General features: G+C 35.8%; 1 protein-coding gene across 3 annotated transcripts in view; it reads right to left on the bottom strand.

Annotated features, from left to right (window-relative positions):
* Positions 1-14,643, bottom strand: part of SGCG (sarcoglycan gamma) — a 127,506-nt gene that overhangs the window by 110,330 nt on the left and 2,533 nt on the right. The window contains exon 2 of one of the 3 annotated variants that reach the window (XM_054056882.1): positions 8,351-8,449. The exons of the other annotated variants lie outside the window; for them this stretch is intronic. The gene's annotated coding sequence lies outside the window, so the exon portion shown is untranslated. The remainder of the gene's footprint in view (positions 1-8,350; positions 8,450-14,643) is intronic. 3 annotated transcript variants of the gene reach the window in all.

The raw sequence follows: 14,643 nt of genomic DNA, 5'->3' as shown, positions 1-14,643 counted from the left end.
ATTATATTTGGCTTGGTTTTACATAGCTTCCATCAGGTAAATTGCAATTCTTTATGCATATTTAAATTTTACAAGAACTTTAAAAAAAATAGCTCTCAATTACAACTTAAATTCTTAACATAAAATCCTGAAGACAGTCTGCCAAAACACATCACTATGAAGAAACGTACACTTATTTGGTTGTGATCAATCATTTTTCAGGATGACAGCTCGGGCATGTGATGTATTGGCAATGATCATATATTCCCCTCTTAAAGGAAAAGTTCCATGGCATTTAACCTGTCCTTGGCATCTGCTGATGTTTATTATGTCCATTACTATCTATGAATGTACCCTGCACCAAATATTTCTCACAATAAACAGGTGCGATATATCTTAAGAATATCAATGTTCCAAACACCTAATATTTAAGAATACATATGATTTGTTTTATGGCTGACTTTCAGTGAACTTGCTGAATAGAATTTGTCCTTTTACCCATGCAACATATGCGAGAGAGCTGCATTTTCTTGTAAAGGCTGCTTTCTCATTAGCAGTGGATGAGTACAGTTCACCTGATACGGAGCCTTCTCTCAGCCGCTCTCTTTTCCATAGATGTTTCAGTGTTAGAGTATAGGATGAACTAACTCTTATCAGCCATAGCAGGCCAATCTACTCCTGGTGGTTTCTTTTCTTGGGATCCCTGGGACAGAAACCAAGGAACAAACACTGTACTGGACAAGCCCTTCTGGTGGATGCACGTTTTCAGGGAGCTGATTTTCGAAGGACCAAAGAGCCCACTTCCTGTCACAGTGGCAAATGCAAATTCATGCCAAAGAAGAGGCCGTAAGTCTTCAGCAAAAGAGAGTGACTGGAACTAGACAGCCATACACAGGCTCTTCCCTGTTATTGTCCCACAAAGACTTTAAGGAAGAATTCAGTAGAGTTAATCAATTGCATTTGGTGGTAGCAGCTCACTCAAAACTACTTGGAGTAGCACACGTGGAAGACTACAGTGAATACAGAGTAAGTCTAAAATGAACATAACATTTTATTTTCAGCTTTGCAGCAACATAAGGGAAAAGTTTAGGCCTGAGAAATTTGGTAAATGTACTCCCCTTGGACAGGTACTGTGACCTTGTTTGTTACTTATAACGGAAAACAAAGATATGGTATTTTTGTTCAGCTGAAATACTTGAACTACCTGCTAGAATTGCTTTTGATTAGTAATTACACACAAGGTCAAACTGTTTTCACACCATGCAGCTTTGATAAGCTGCTTCCACGGTTAAGCTACAAAGCCACTGTGGCCTTATTCCTATTATACTATCAACTCAAGTTTGACATGAATGTGAAAAAGTGATTTGGGTAGCCTGGAAATATTATGTATCAAAATGTATCAACAACTCTAGCTGAGAAGTAAATAATTAAATAAAACATTAAAAAGTGTAGGTGTGTGTTTTTATATATACTAAAAAAAAATGTGTATATATATATATATACACACACACACACATAACAAAAAGGGTGTTGTTCCTTGAAGCTCCTTATGAGGTAGTATTTACTGTATTACAGGATTCCATTCTGCCATATCTTACTAAAGGTAAACAAGATAATAGGAAGGGCTTGTAATAAAACACAACAGCTTTTATTCCAGTTATAAAAATGTTCATTCTGCCACCTATCTGTTGAAGTAAGTTTGGGAATTCTCGCTACAATTTCAGCATAGCTGCTCATTAAAAAAAAAAAAGTTTCAAAAGACAAAAAAAGATAATCCTTATGTTCTTGCAATATATTCTAACATTTCTAAGCAACGCTACATCTTCTGTCAGTGCACAAAAGGTTACAGGGCAAAGGAAGTGTCTCTTGCCACTAAATAAGCTATGAGATTTATCCACTTGGAAAGATGGGCTTTATTTAGTCTTTTATTCACAGAAGTTTGAATGTTACAATTCAACTATAAAATTAGACACATAACCAGAGTACAACTTCTCAGTAACACTTTTACATGTATTCTCATAGTATTTACATCACATCTATGTTAGATTTGATACCAAAATGTATGGCGAATAGTCTGAGAGACATGAGGCACTCCTAATGGCATGAAATAGAGTGGTGTCTTACTTAAACATTCACTTCTATAGACAAAAGCAAACTATTCAAGAACAGTAAGACACCAGAACTACAGTTAAATTATATTTGTTTAATTCTGGGAAGAAGCACTAGCGAGTAGAATGTTCTCTTGCCTGTAAACAGACACTCTATACAGGAAAAAGTCCAAAGATCTCTCAGTGGGACAGACCATCATTCAACAAGAGAAGACATAAGACTTAAAACTACCAGACTCATTGAAGCAAAACTCATGGTGTCTTAAGACAGCTCTGGTGAGAAAGACGGTGTATTAATATCCTAGTATACTAACTACACTCTAGACTTTTCAGTATGTCAAAGCTCAAGAAAACTCACATGACAAAATATTTCATCTCTATCTTACTTAAAACTAATCTACAATAACCTCCCAAAACTGCTTAATATGAAATTTTTCTCTAGGCTAAGCAGAATCTCCTCTGCAGTTTCTCCTTCCAGTTACTGGACCTGAATATGGAATCTTGCTACGAAATGAGGCTAGACAGCTTTTCACTGGGCTTTCAAATTTCAATTTGCCTATGGTCAGGCAATGACTGGGAAGAAAAAGTTATCTATACTAAAGAGAAATGATAAGATTTCTTTATGAGAGGTAAGAGTCACAAAGACAGGGGAACAACGTGCAAAAGTGAAGCCAAGAAATAGGACAAGAGAAGCAAACAAAAGTAAGAGACTGAGAAAGAGTGGAGAAGAAGAAACAGTCTGCAGTAGGGTAAGGCACATAGGCAAGGAACCATTGCAGATGACATAGGACAATACATGGAGAAACAGGCAGAAATACAAAAAAAGATGAAACAGGTAGGTTGAAAAACATATTCCCAAGCACAACCTGAAATTCAATTCAACATTTTCAAATCTTTAAGTGTTGTAGAATAGCTGAAAGCAAATCCATTGAAAATTATGTTTCAATGGGGTAGTGATGACATACCTAGAGGAGAGGACAATCTGCTAATGCCATCAGTATCTCTGTTTACTCAAGCTACATAGGGCTGTGTTGCACAGGTATGGATGATGATTGATGATAACTCACATGAGGAGACAATATACGAACACTTAGAATTGTTATTGATAAGGTTTAAAAATTACCAGGAAAAGAAAACATAAAAATAACAGAAAAGTCATAAAGGCAATGAGCGTAATTTAAACATTGCATAAGCAAAAGATGTTAAACTGTTTTATCCCTGAACAAAGAGCAGCAGGAATATCCCAACAAGAAAGGAGTCAGATGTCCAGTATTCCATAGCAGTAGATGGCAAATACTTATTACTATCAATTACTGGACGCATAGAGAAGCTTCTGCTTTCCTTAAGAACTGAAGGGGTATGGAACAGAAGCTTGTTCATTTAGATGATTTTGTAATGAGTAGAAACAAATACTAAAATTTCAACACTACCTGGCAAAATTTAATAGTACTTCTTATAAATCGTAAAGGTATAAAAACTATCTTGCTTGGTTAACAAGTCAACACAGATCACCAGAACTACCACCTGAGTATTAACCTGCAGTATGACAAAATGATTTCATTTCAGTTCTTGAGTGGATAGTGAATATTGTAAAACTCAATTACTGTGAAACAGAAGTAATTTTTTTTGCTCAGTTTGTAGAGATGAGCTCACCTGTGTCACTTGAAACTCTCTTCTTCCCTGGACACAAAAGCATTTGAACTACTTCCACGTCAGTATTTTCTGTTGCACTAGCATCTGAGCACTCCATAACATTTGCAAGTGTCATAAATGTCATTTTCATAGGGAGTCATCATCATTCAAATAGGCATTTGATCCTCACATTTTTTGAAACTTTACTTTAATGAAATCCTAAACATAATGCAGGAAAAGGAAATGTAAACTGTTCTGTCTTCAGCTGCTCTACTACCAACTCAAATACGAGTTTTAGAATCTCTTACTAAATTTTTCCTAATAGCCCAAGCATTTCTCAGTATAACACAGTTCTTGAATTTAAAGCTGATATCTGCACAAATAGAGAATATGTAAAATGAAATTTTAAAGTATGTTGGCAAATACAGATGTTCAGAAATGCAGAATTTTTTTTTTAGTTACTTAATTAGTTTTGTGATTTTATAAACTGTTTCAAGAGTCCTCTTTGAATGACGTCACGTTTAATAGTGTCCTGGTGTAGCACGTTAAAACTATGCTGGGAACAGTAAGCAAAAATGGGGCGTGCATCTTCCCATGGTACTGTGCTTGCTGTGTCTAACAAACACATCGGCAGCATAGCCACAGCAAGTTCCACAAGTTACTGAAATTCAAATATCTGCACATATCTGCACATATTTTCATGCAGATAACTATCCCTAACTCCTAATATGATTATCTCCAATGATATATAGGCTAGTCTATGTTCCCACAGTCTTTTGGGACATACTGTCCACTCAGTAGAAAATATAAACACATTCCTTTCACGTTAAAGATTTATTTCACCTACCATAAGAGCATACCATTTCCCAGCACTGTTACCAGAAAATTATTATGATTTTAATACCCATTACGAGCAGATGATTGAAACTGTTTTGAGTATCTCAGACATTTTTACATACCAATGGTGTGTTCCTTCTATTATCAACACAGTTTCAATTTAAGATTCTTGCTTGTTCCTGTCAACTGATTCTAGAGAATGATGATGTAGTTTTACATGAAAAAAGAGATAATATTTTCTTTCCATTAGAATCCTCCGCTTCCTTATCCTCTGTGACTATTGAAGATATCACCAGTTGTCCCTATTTCTCACGCAGTACCAATTGCTTTCTTGCAACAAAAGCCTGGAGCCTCTCAATTTTCTCTTATGATTTTTTTTTTCTCATTAAAGACCTAGAATGTGAAAAACATAATTCATGTTCTTAATGCTAGATGAGTTTACATCTAAAACTAACAGGGAGAAAAGACATGCCGGTGTCTCCTTCAGAATGCTATTTGCATTAATAAGCTATTCAAAAGGATGAACAGAAAGAAAAAATTCATTTTTCAGTTACTTGGAGAAGTCATGGTACTGTCTCCAAATGTTATCAGGATCAGGCAACTCCTATGTGATGTCTGTTGCAGCTGATTGCAGAGATAATTTGTTACTACAACCAACTTCAGTCAATCCACTTATTGTCAAGGTATGCGTTTTCTTCTTTTTTACATGGCTGCAGATAAAATAATAAAAATATTCTTGATGACGTTTTTTGTTAACATTGCTTTCATATAGTCATTGTCTTTGGAGAATACTGTAGAACAAAACAGAATTAAGAAATAGTTAATTATTCCTTATTTATATTTTGTTATTGCCATACATGCATATTTTCCATTTTTAGCATTCATATTTTTATTCACCAAAAAAGATAACCTGGTAATTTTGAATCTATGAGGTCAACTGGGGCAGCATGGGTATGTAACGCATTTCCAGAACCTAGAGGACTTTAGAGTATTAACACATTGAACTACTTCTTTTATCAATAAATTCCTGATGAATTCAGATTCCAAACTTACAAGTTTACAGGTAGAAAAAAGGGTAAGAGGCCAAGATATGGAATATATTTGTGTTCATACAAATAAATACCATTTTCCAATACAATCTCCAAAATTATGGCTCTTATTTATAGTAGCAATCACTTCTTATTCATCAAATTAATGTACACATGCATATTTTGCTGTTGAAAAATATCAAGAAAAATTACTTTGACTCTGGGAAATCAGAGCGCAAGTCACATCAAGACTGTGAGGGGGAAAAATCTACATGGATGTGTGTACCTGTCTGCAAAAGTGTACTCTGTTAATGGAGGACTTTTTCAGTCGCCAAAAAAATTATGTTAGGTATCTTAGAATATCTGAAGCATCCTAGAGTATCTGTGGACCTACAAAGTACGGGAACTCCCGTCCTTCTCAGCAACAACTACAGCCAAATAGGATCCCACAGAGCTCAGATGCCCATCTTCAGTCAACTGATTTGTGCCCCAATTGTCTATTTTAAAAGTAGTCTTGGAAGTCTTTGCCTAAATTTTGTACCAGCTACAAATGCAAACACGGCGTTTAACAGATATACATTCTGGCAATTATGCTGTTTCTCTGGTAATTAAGAAAGCTGCCAGGAAGATTATTTCTCAGAAAGAACACTACCGCAGATCTAGCCCAAAGACAGTGTATTCGATAATCTTTAAATCTTTCCAAAGTTTTAGCAGGTCTCAGTAGGCTGAAATCAGGTATGAAACTCCTTCAGACTAAGTTAACAATACCCAAGAAGGGTCCAATTTGTGCAGATAGTTATGCTGGTTGAGAGATACCTGGATATTTGAGATGAAAGTTTAGTAGAATCTTTATCCCCATGAAAAATCTGTACATGGGAGACATGTCAAAAATATTTGTAGCTTCTTTAGTCCCTGTAAAGAATGGAAGCTTGATTGTTGCAATTTGTCAGTGACAGCAAAAAAACCTGTGACAGCTCAACCTGTCAAGAAAAATTCAAGAAGTCTTCTACTAACTAATAAATGTGCATTACCTTTATAGAACATTTTGCCACATGAATAAAAACATAATTGCCAGGAAAGAATGAAGGAATTGTAGACATAGCTGTGAGGTAAGCTTGTAGTGAACTCATCCAAAGCTGTATTCCTACAGCTCCACTAAGTATTCCAAAAACTTATGGAGCTGCAATTTAGATGAAAACAGGATTTGTATGCAACCATAAAAATATTTTTGTCTAGTCACTTCTGCTGTTAGTTAGGATTTTCTGCTCATTGTGCAAAAAGACTCCGAGTCCATCCTCACCATTTACACAGTGAGCTAGAAGCTGCAGTACTCATGGTAAAGAGACTGACCCTGAGTCAGAGATTATACCTGAAAATGACAGTACAATCAATAAGCCCTAATGATGGGTAGAAGAGAAACAGATTTCACAGATGGCCTCAACTATTGGATATTTGCATGAGGAGCTGATTTCTGGACAGGCATGGATCTCGCAATAAGCCTGCTAGCCAAGAGTGGATGCTGCAAATATCTGCTGAAAACTGAGAAAAAAATTCTGCACTTGTTCACCAGCTTGATGATAGGACTAAAGAAAACACGTGAATCAGCATGCATGTCCAGAAAATGATTATCTGGCAATATAAGATCTTCAATCAGTTTTGCATTCATCATAGACAGTAGTCTGGCATGTTCAAAGACATATGTGCAGGTGCCAAGCATATAAACAACCTGAGACCAGAATTTACTGGCAAGCTTAGGCAAACACAGTAGAAGACTATCTGAACACATTTCTTTGAGACAGATGTCCATCTGCAGCTGAACACAGTATCCACAGCATACAGCTTAACATAACAGTAGTCAAATTTTGCATATCAAGTAACCACCTTGATTCTGATAAAAAGGATGCTTATGAAAAAAACCCATAAGAAATGGGATTGAAACTGACATTTCAATCACTAGCATGTTCTTGTACCTCTCTGCACTTGAGAGTGACTAAGGGACTTTCTTGTCCAGAAACCTCTCCTGGACCATCCCCACCTAATGGCTACCAGTGAACCCACAGTCTACCGATCTGACTACTCAGCTTCGAGGTCCTTTATTTACGCACCCCGTGCTGTGGCAATGAGTATGACAGCTTAATTACTTAATAATTTTTTAAATCTTATTGCTGATAATTTCACTGAATGTTCTCACACAATGAGAAACAGTGAATAATGAGCTCATTTTCACCTTCATTCATGTCACTCAATGTCACTGACTTCTGCCACAGTACCTTTTAGCATCGCTTTTACAAGCTGAAAAGCTGTAATCTGTTTGATCATCTGTTGTCGAAGGTATAGCATCTCCTTGACATGTTTTCTGCCATTCCCTGAATTGTTTATAAACTCTTAACTTTTTTTGAGATTGAATAACTGTAACTGCCTATGATGTTCTATATTACTAGAAAGATATCTTTTTCTACTATATAATTTTGTACATTGCTCTTAGTTCCTATTCTATTAATTCGTAATACTCCATTCACTTTTCTGATCACCACTGAGCTGTGAACTCACATTTTCAGAAAGTTATATTCAGTAATTCCAGTATCTCTCTTTGAGGATCTAACACCATTCAAAAAAAGATGACTGAAGGCAAGGGCTAAGGCAAAGATGCATTGAGAAGTTACTTAGCAACTATTGAGAATGAAAGTTACAGGCTCAGGAAATAATGCTGCTGTTTTAGTAGCAACCACTCTGATTAATTCACTATAACTCAGCTAGAGCTCTCACCTTCCTTCTAGCTTTCTTCTTCAAATACTTTATGAGTTCACTGAACAGCATATGTTCCAGTATCTCTTATCCCAACACCTCAGAGGTAATCTGTCTCATCTGGGGAAAAAAAAAAAATAACCATTTATTCCTGCTCTCTCTTTCCAGGATTTTAAGTAACTATTGCCTCTGACAGAATAGTCTCTTCTACAAGTCAGGCTCTTTGAGAGTTTATGGTAATAATTTTTAGATAACTTGGAGGAAAATCATTGATAGTTCTCTTTCACGCATTCTTTATTTATGTCCGGAGATAAATCCACCAAATTTATCTGCTACCACACTATTCCAGTATTGTTTGTGCCATGTCATCTTTTGACAGATAGACTAGGAATATATGTAAGTATCCTCTCATTGCTAGCGAAGGAGACCTCCATCAGATTTAATACAAGTAACTTGGAAAACCCGCTCCTTTAAATTTTAAAGCAGCTCTTTGAGAGCATACACTCATTGTAGGTTAGTGATAGAGGAGGCGAAAACCAGCAAGAATCATAAACGCCCACTGTAGAATGGAACTTTTAAACAGAGAAAGTGGAAGCGGTAGATCACAACATGACATTCTGTAGGGAATGAATTGTTAGAATGAACTGATTCTCTAACATGATCAAACTCCAGTGAGGAAAAAAGTGCGCAAAGTTCAGAACACCAAAAGATCTGCATTTTCACAACCAGTAGAGGATTGGGTAGGAGATTTATCTTTCACTAGGATTCAAGAGGCTTTCAGAGTGTCTCCTGCTTCTTTTATTTTAAACACCCGTATTTTATTTCGTCTATCACAGAATTACTGGAACAAATATGCTCGCTATCCTTCCTGTCGATGCTGGTGACAAAGTAAAGCATAAAGTGAGCTTCATCAAACCAGGAAATGATTCATAAATACATGAGGTAGCTCTGTTCTGTCTGTTAAAAATGGAACCTCCCTTACAGCATGTGCATTTCACTTCAAAATATATAATTTATTAAAAACACTAAACAGTTTTGAAAGAAAGGAAAGAATTCTCTCTCTTTGGCAGAATGTTAGCATTGGTCTTCATAACTCTTCAGCTGTTTAGGAAATTGGGTTCTGAAGCCAAAGCATCAACTACTGTGCCAAAACCAGACGTACACATTTTTATGATTGCAAAGATAAAGTTAATTGCTACAAACACCATATGAAGAGATCCATACAGAACAGAAATCATATTGTTTCTCACCTTTCTTTCTACAAACTAAGGCTTTACTGTATTCATTACTCCTTTCCCTAAAGCAAAACTGTGAGAATAGGCAAAAAAAGTAAATAATTTTTGCCTGGGACAAACTACTAAAGAAACTAACCTTTCTTTTTCTTTTAGAAAAATCTTCCAACTATATTTTTGAATATATTAACACTTTTTTCCAAAACAACAACTTAAAATAATTTATGGTCTTTTTTTATAGTAGAATGGAGGAAAGCTTCCACAATTTCCATTAGCTTATTCCACTTCCAAATATATAAATGCGTGCTCTTCTGACAAGAAATTGCATGCTTAACAACAAGATTGGTTTCAAGTTTTTCTGGTCTTTTCTATTCAAACTTTTTGTTTAAAATTCTAGAATCTCCTTTTTAAAGAATTTTCCTAACTGCAGACATCTACCTCTAAATGTTTCCAGACTGGCTGATCTTGAATTCTTTCTATGTATGGAGTACCCAATACACAGAATCACAGAATAATTTAAGTTGGAAAAGACCTTTAAGATCATATGTGACAACACATAATTTTTCCAGTCTGGCAAAACCAGAAGGAGGAAATAAAAACCTGTGAGGAAAGAAACCCTAATCAAAATAAGGTGTTTTCAAAAGACATGAGGTTATTGAAAAAAAAACAAAACAACAACCCAACCAAGCCCACGCAATCAAAACACAGAAAAAAAAAAAACAAAAAAGAAATTCTGTTGAATTCATCTTTAAGAGCTTAAGGAACTGGGCAAGCTAACAGATAAAAAGTAAATTTCACTGGCGGTAATGTATCCAAAATACCACCTTTTCTTAACAAACTAGACCCAGTCCTCCTTGCTTTTTTGTTTACAGAACACACAGTACTATCAACAGTTGTCAGTTCTCATCAGGACTTCCTGAAACACAAAATGCTGAAATAAAGCAACTGCTGCTCTGAACACCACTGATCTTCATTCAGACAAATACCAATCTGTATGGCCAGCATCCTTATTTTCACTGAATGGGAAAAATGAAGAATCAGACTGTCACGAGTTTAGTAAATCTGCCAGAGAAGGAAAGCCCAGATGTCTGTAGGAATAATCACTCAGTGCTCAAGCAGCTGCCATCTGAGTGAACTTAATATAAAAGGTCAGTTTGGAAATATGAATATCTGGGAATAAACATACATATTCCTCAAGAATATGTATGACACCATACAGTACATATATCAGACACTATGATATATACATACATACAGAAGTAATTGCCCAACTAAAATGTTTCTTCCCACCAATGCCCACTGGTTTCAGGCCATTACAATGACCAGACCACTAAGGTTTTTCAGTTGCCCTGCTCTGAGCAAAGCAATTATAGAATTTCCCAAGATGACTCTCTATAAGGCTAGCGCACTCTTCACATGGCTGAAAAGACCCTGAGAAGATCTCTTGACTAGTCTGTGAGGAACACAAGTCATCCAACGAAGAATGTCCCAAGAGAAGTAATACTTTACACTTCAAACAAAAAGATGGCTCTGGCCAGTGCCAAGACACAGTACATGGTTTTCTGAAAACTAAACCTTCTTTCTAAAGAACAGAAGGTCTCAGAACCTAGTGTCAGCTCAAATAACAAGGAGAGGTGGCAGGCCATCTCTCAACTTCCACAAAGGTGACTACCACACTCCTTTCAAGACTGGTTACAACCTTCTTTCTCAAGTAATTTTGCGGAGTTTGCTTTTGAGATTAGAGTGAGAGATTCCAGAAAAAAATATTTAAATTGGCCACACCTTTGTGTTTCTCTTTTCTTGGTGCTTGAATCAAATACTTGCAGGTTTTGAAATCAGCACCGGGAAAAGACCGAGTACCTTTTATTTACACACAAGAGCACTGTGAAAAATATATATAAAAAATACAGATGTCTTCAAATCTCCTAGCAAAAATCCTCATGCAAAACTTATTAGCCTGAAAAAGTGTTTTCTCTAAAGAAAGCAAGCCAGGGAAATAGTAATATGCTGCAATAATAGTGTTGCAAATTAGTTTACAATTATTCACTAACAAAGAAACTTTATTTTGGGAAAACTGCCAGATATTTATGTAAAGAACTGCTTTGTTTCTGAAATCAAATAAATTGCTGGGGTTAGCATCTGCTTTGTCATTCTTTAATTAATACATGTTTTGTACACAGTGTACAATTTCTTTAATCTTTTTCCTCAAAACTTCTATTCTAAAACCATCTACTTTTCTACTACATAGAGAAAAATTTCTATCAGTAATTTTTTATTATATTAATGAATAAGGTTGCTCATTATACAAAATCAAAATTCCATACATCAGCTCTCAGAAAACCAACAGAAACTGTCTCTTCAGTTTTAGATAGACATGGTATTATGAAATTTTCAAAATTGTTTATAATAGATGTTCATCTTCAGAAGCCAGGAATGCTAGATGCTCAACCACAAGTAATTTATTTCGGTATTTTTGTATGATTTACATATGTTGCAGTTTCCAAAAGTAAGTATTCCATTTCAGGGGCTGATACCTGTTATGTGACTTAAATCAACAATAGTGACAAATACATTAATCTGGAAGATCGTGGTGAGCCTCTTCACTGAAGTGGAAAAAAAAAGATAATTAGATGTTCAGCATCACTCTGTTAAATCTAAACCTTCACGTATTAGCAAAAAGCAGGTGAATTTAACATCAAATTTGACATAAAGACAATTTGTTAAGAGATTATAGATTGCTAGCATTTTCAGAGGCATATAACCCTAATGGCAAATATTTTTTAACACTATTTGTAGCTTTCCTCTGATGTTTTCATAAACACCTACAAACGTTGAACTTACATGCCTTTTAGAGATTATCTAAAACATAGTGGTTAATCAAACAGCACAATGATTTTACACATTATTCCCCATTATTTGCTGACTAAAGTCACTTACTATGAATAATTGCCAGAAACTAAAAAGTGAAGCTAGCACTTATATTATTTTGGTAATGTTTGTGAGGTTTGTGGACAGCATTTTAACTGCAAATAGTGTATACGACACGACTGCAAGGTACATTGCCCGTGAGTATTTTGACCTGACATTCAGGAAAAGGTATTTGGTTGCTCAGTGAAAACTACTGTATTAAAAAGCATTTCTAAACTAGAAGCCTCGAGAGAGCTTTCTTTCCTCGAAAGCAGTGATGTTTTCTAACAAAACCTTTATACATACTTCTCCTGCTTTGGGCTTTATAGTAGTTGATAAAAGACAATAATAGTCATATTTATACACATATAATGCCTATGGACTGAAACCTGTTGCACTGATTTTACTTAAGAATAGCTTATCATACCATATCCAGAGAATCATTACTACCAATTCACTGACAAACTTGAAGACTTTCTTAAGAAGATCTCCTCTAGTCTGTCCTGATAGATAGTATTTATTACTTTATTAGTAACTTAAATGACAGAGTATACTTGTTAAATCTAAGCATGACGTTAGCACAAGGACAGCTAGAACCAGAGCCAGAAGTCCTGGTGTACAGCACTAAAATTCCGAATCATCCTGCTTAAACTGAAGATGTGATCTAGGAGAAAACTAAGGCGTGATTCATCAAGGTAAGTAATTTAGCTAAGAGTGATCAACTGAGAAAATACAGGAGAAGGGCAAATACTATGTAGCTATTCTTCAAAAGAATATTTTGGTGGCTAGAGTTACCAAGAGCTAAAAGTGATCATCAATAGAACATTCTTGCATGAAAGATAACACCCTGCCTTGAAGTGTAAACTGGTCTTGACAGTCTCCTTGTTAGTAAAGCTATAGCTTTATATTTTCACAGAGGATACTCTACCTAAGGCACACAGACAAACTGAAAGCAATTCAGCAAAAAATATTAACTACCAGAGGTCTGAAAAGGTGACATAAAAGGAAAAAATGAAGGAACTGGGAGTCTTGCAGCTGAGAGGAGACTGAGCGGAGATGTACAGAAGACAGTGAAAACCACCCAGAATGGGCATGTAAAGTGAAAGCTCACTCTGCTCATTCTGCAGGAATATTACTTGTTTGTGGACACCAGAAAGAATCCTTACCCAAAACCTAGCTCTCACTTTTTAGAGATTTGTGATATGTATTCCTCAGTGCCTGGGTATTGAACCTGTAACTAAGATGGAATTTTCTCCAGTCAGTATTCCATTTTGAATCAGTCTCCTGCTTCGAGAGAAATACTACACTCATTTAACTGCATGATTTTACCTAGCCTAACCACATCAGGCAGGTTTTACAATGAAGTAACAAATTTTCTGTCACAGTTCAAGAGAAGCCTTAAAGAGAAGGCTTTAAAGTATAGCAGTACGAGGTTTGCAAACAGAACTACAAGATAAATGCTGTATGTGCAGCCATAGTTTTCAGGTAAAAGCAAATACTGGCTTTTGTCCGGGTATACTTTCACCACGAATCCTCAAGACACGCATTATCTTCAAAAGCTGGTAACTTTCGTTTTTATGGAAAAAGTTCATGTCCAAAACCTGCTCAATTTCTGTATTTCTTCTCTCTTTTTTTTCTCCTTTTACCAAACCTCCCACACTCCCATACCATAACAGCATTTTATATTCTTCTCTCACTTCACCTGGCCATTTTCATTGCTTAGGATTTCAAATGCTGTAAAAGAACATTTGTTGAACACACAGTTACTTTCAAGTTCCTGACTTGTAACATGAGCTCAGCTTGTGATAGCAGTAGCTACACACAATTTGGATATGTTATCAGAACAGAAAGCTTATTAGAAAACAAAGTATTTTGCTCCTGGATGTTATAAAGGCAGAATTCCACACTCCACCTCTGTGTGGTTTAGGCATTGCATCAACAGTACTTTCGTGCGTTTAACTGAGACGTTGATACGAAGAAAATGAACTCAATCTCCATTTACAGAACTGAGCACTATATCCATAGGCATTCAAATATTAAATGTGCACTCCAAAAAATTAGACTCTACATCACTGCATTAATTCTGACTTCTTAGTTACATCTTAGCAGTCATTTCACACACAATACATTCTTTCACCAAAAACATGTTGAAAAGTTAGTCAATGACAGCTTAGA

Source organism: Cuculus canorus, chromosome 1 (assembly GCF_017976375.1).
Source record: "Cuculus canorus isolate bCucCan1 chromosome 1, bCucCan1.pri, whole genome shotgun sequence".
Taxonomy (NCBI): Eukaryota; Metazoa; Chordata; class Aves; order Cuculiformes; family Cuculidae; genus Cuculus; species Cuculus canorus.
This window is presented reverse-complemented; position numbering and strand designations above follow the sequence as displayed.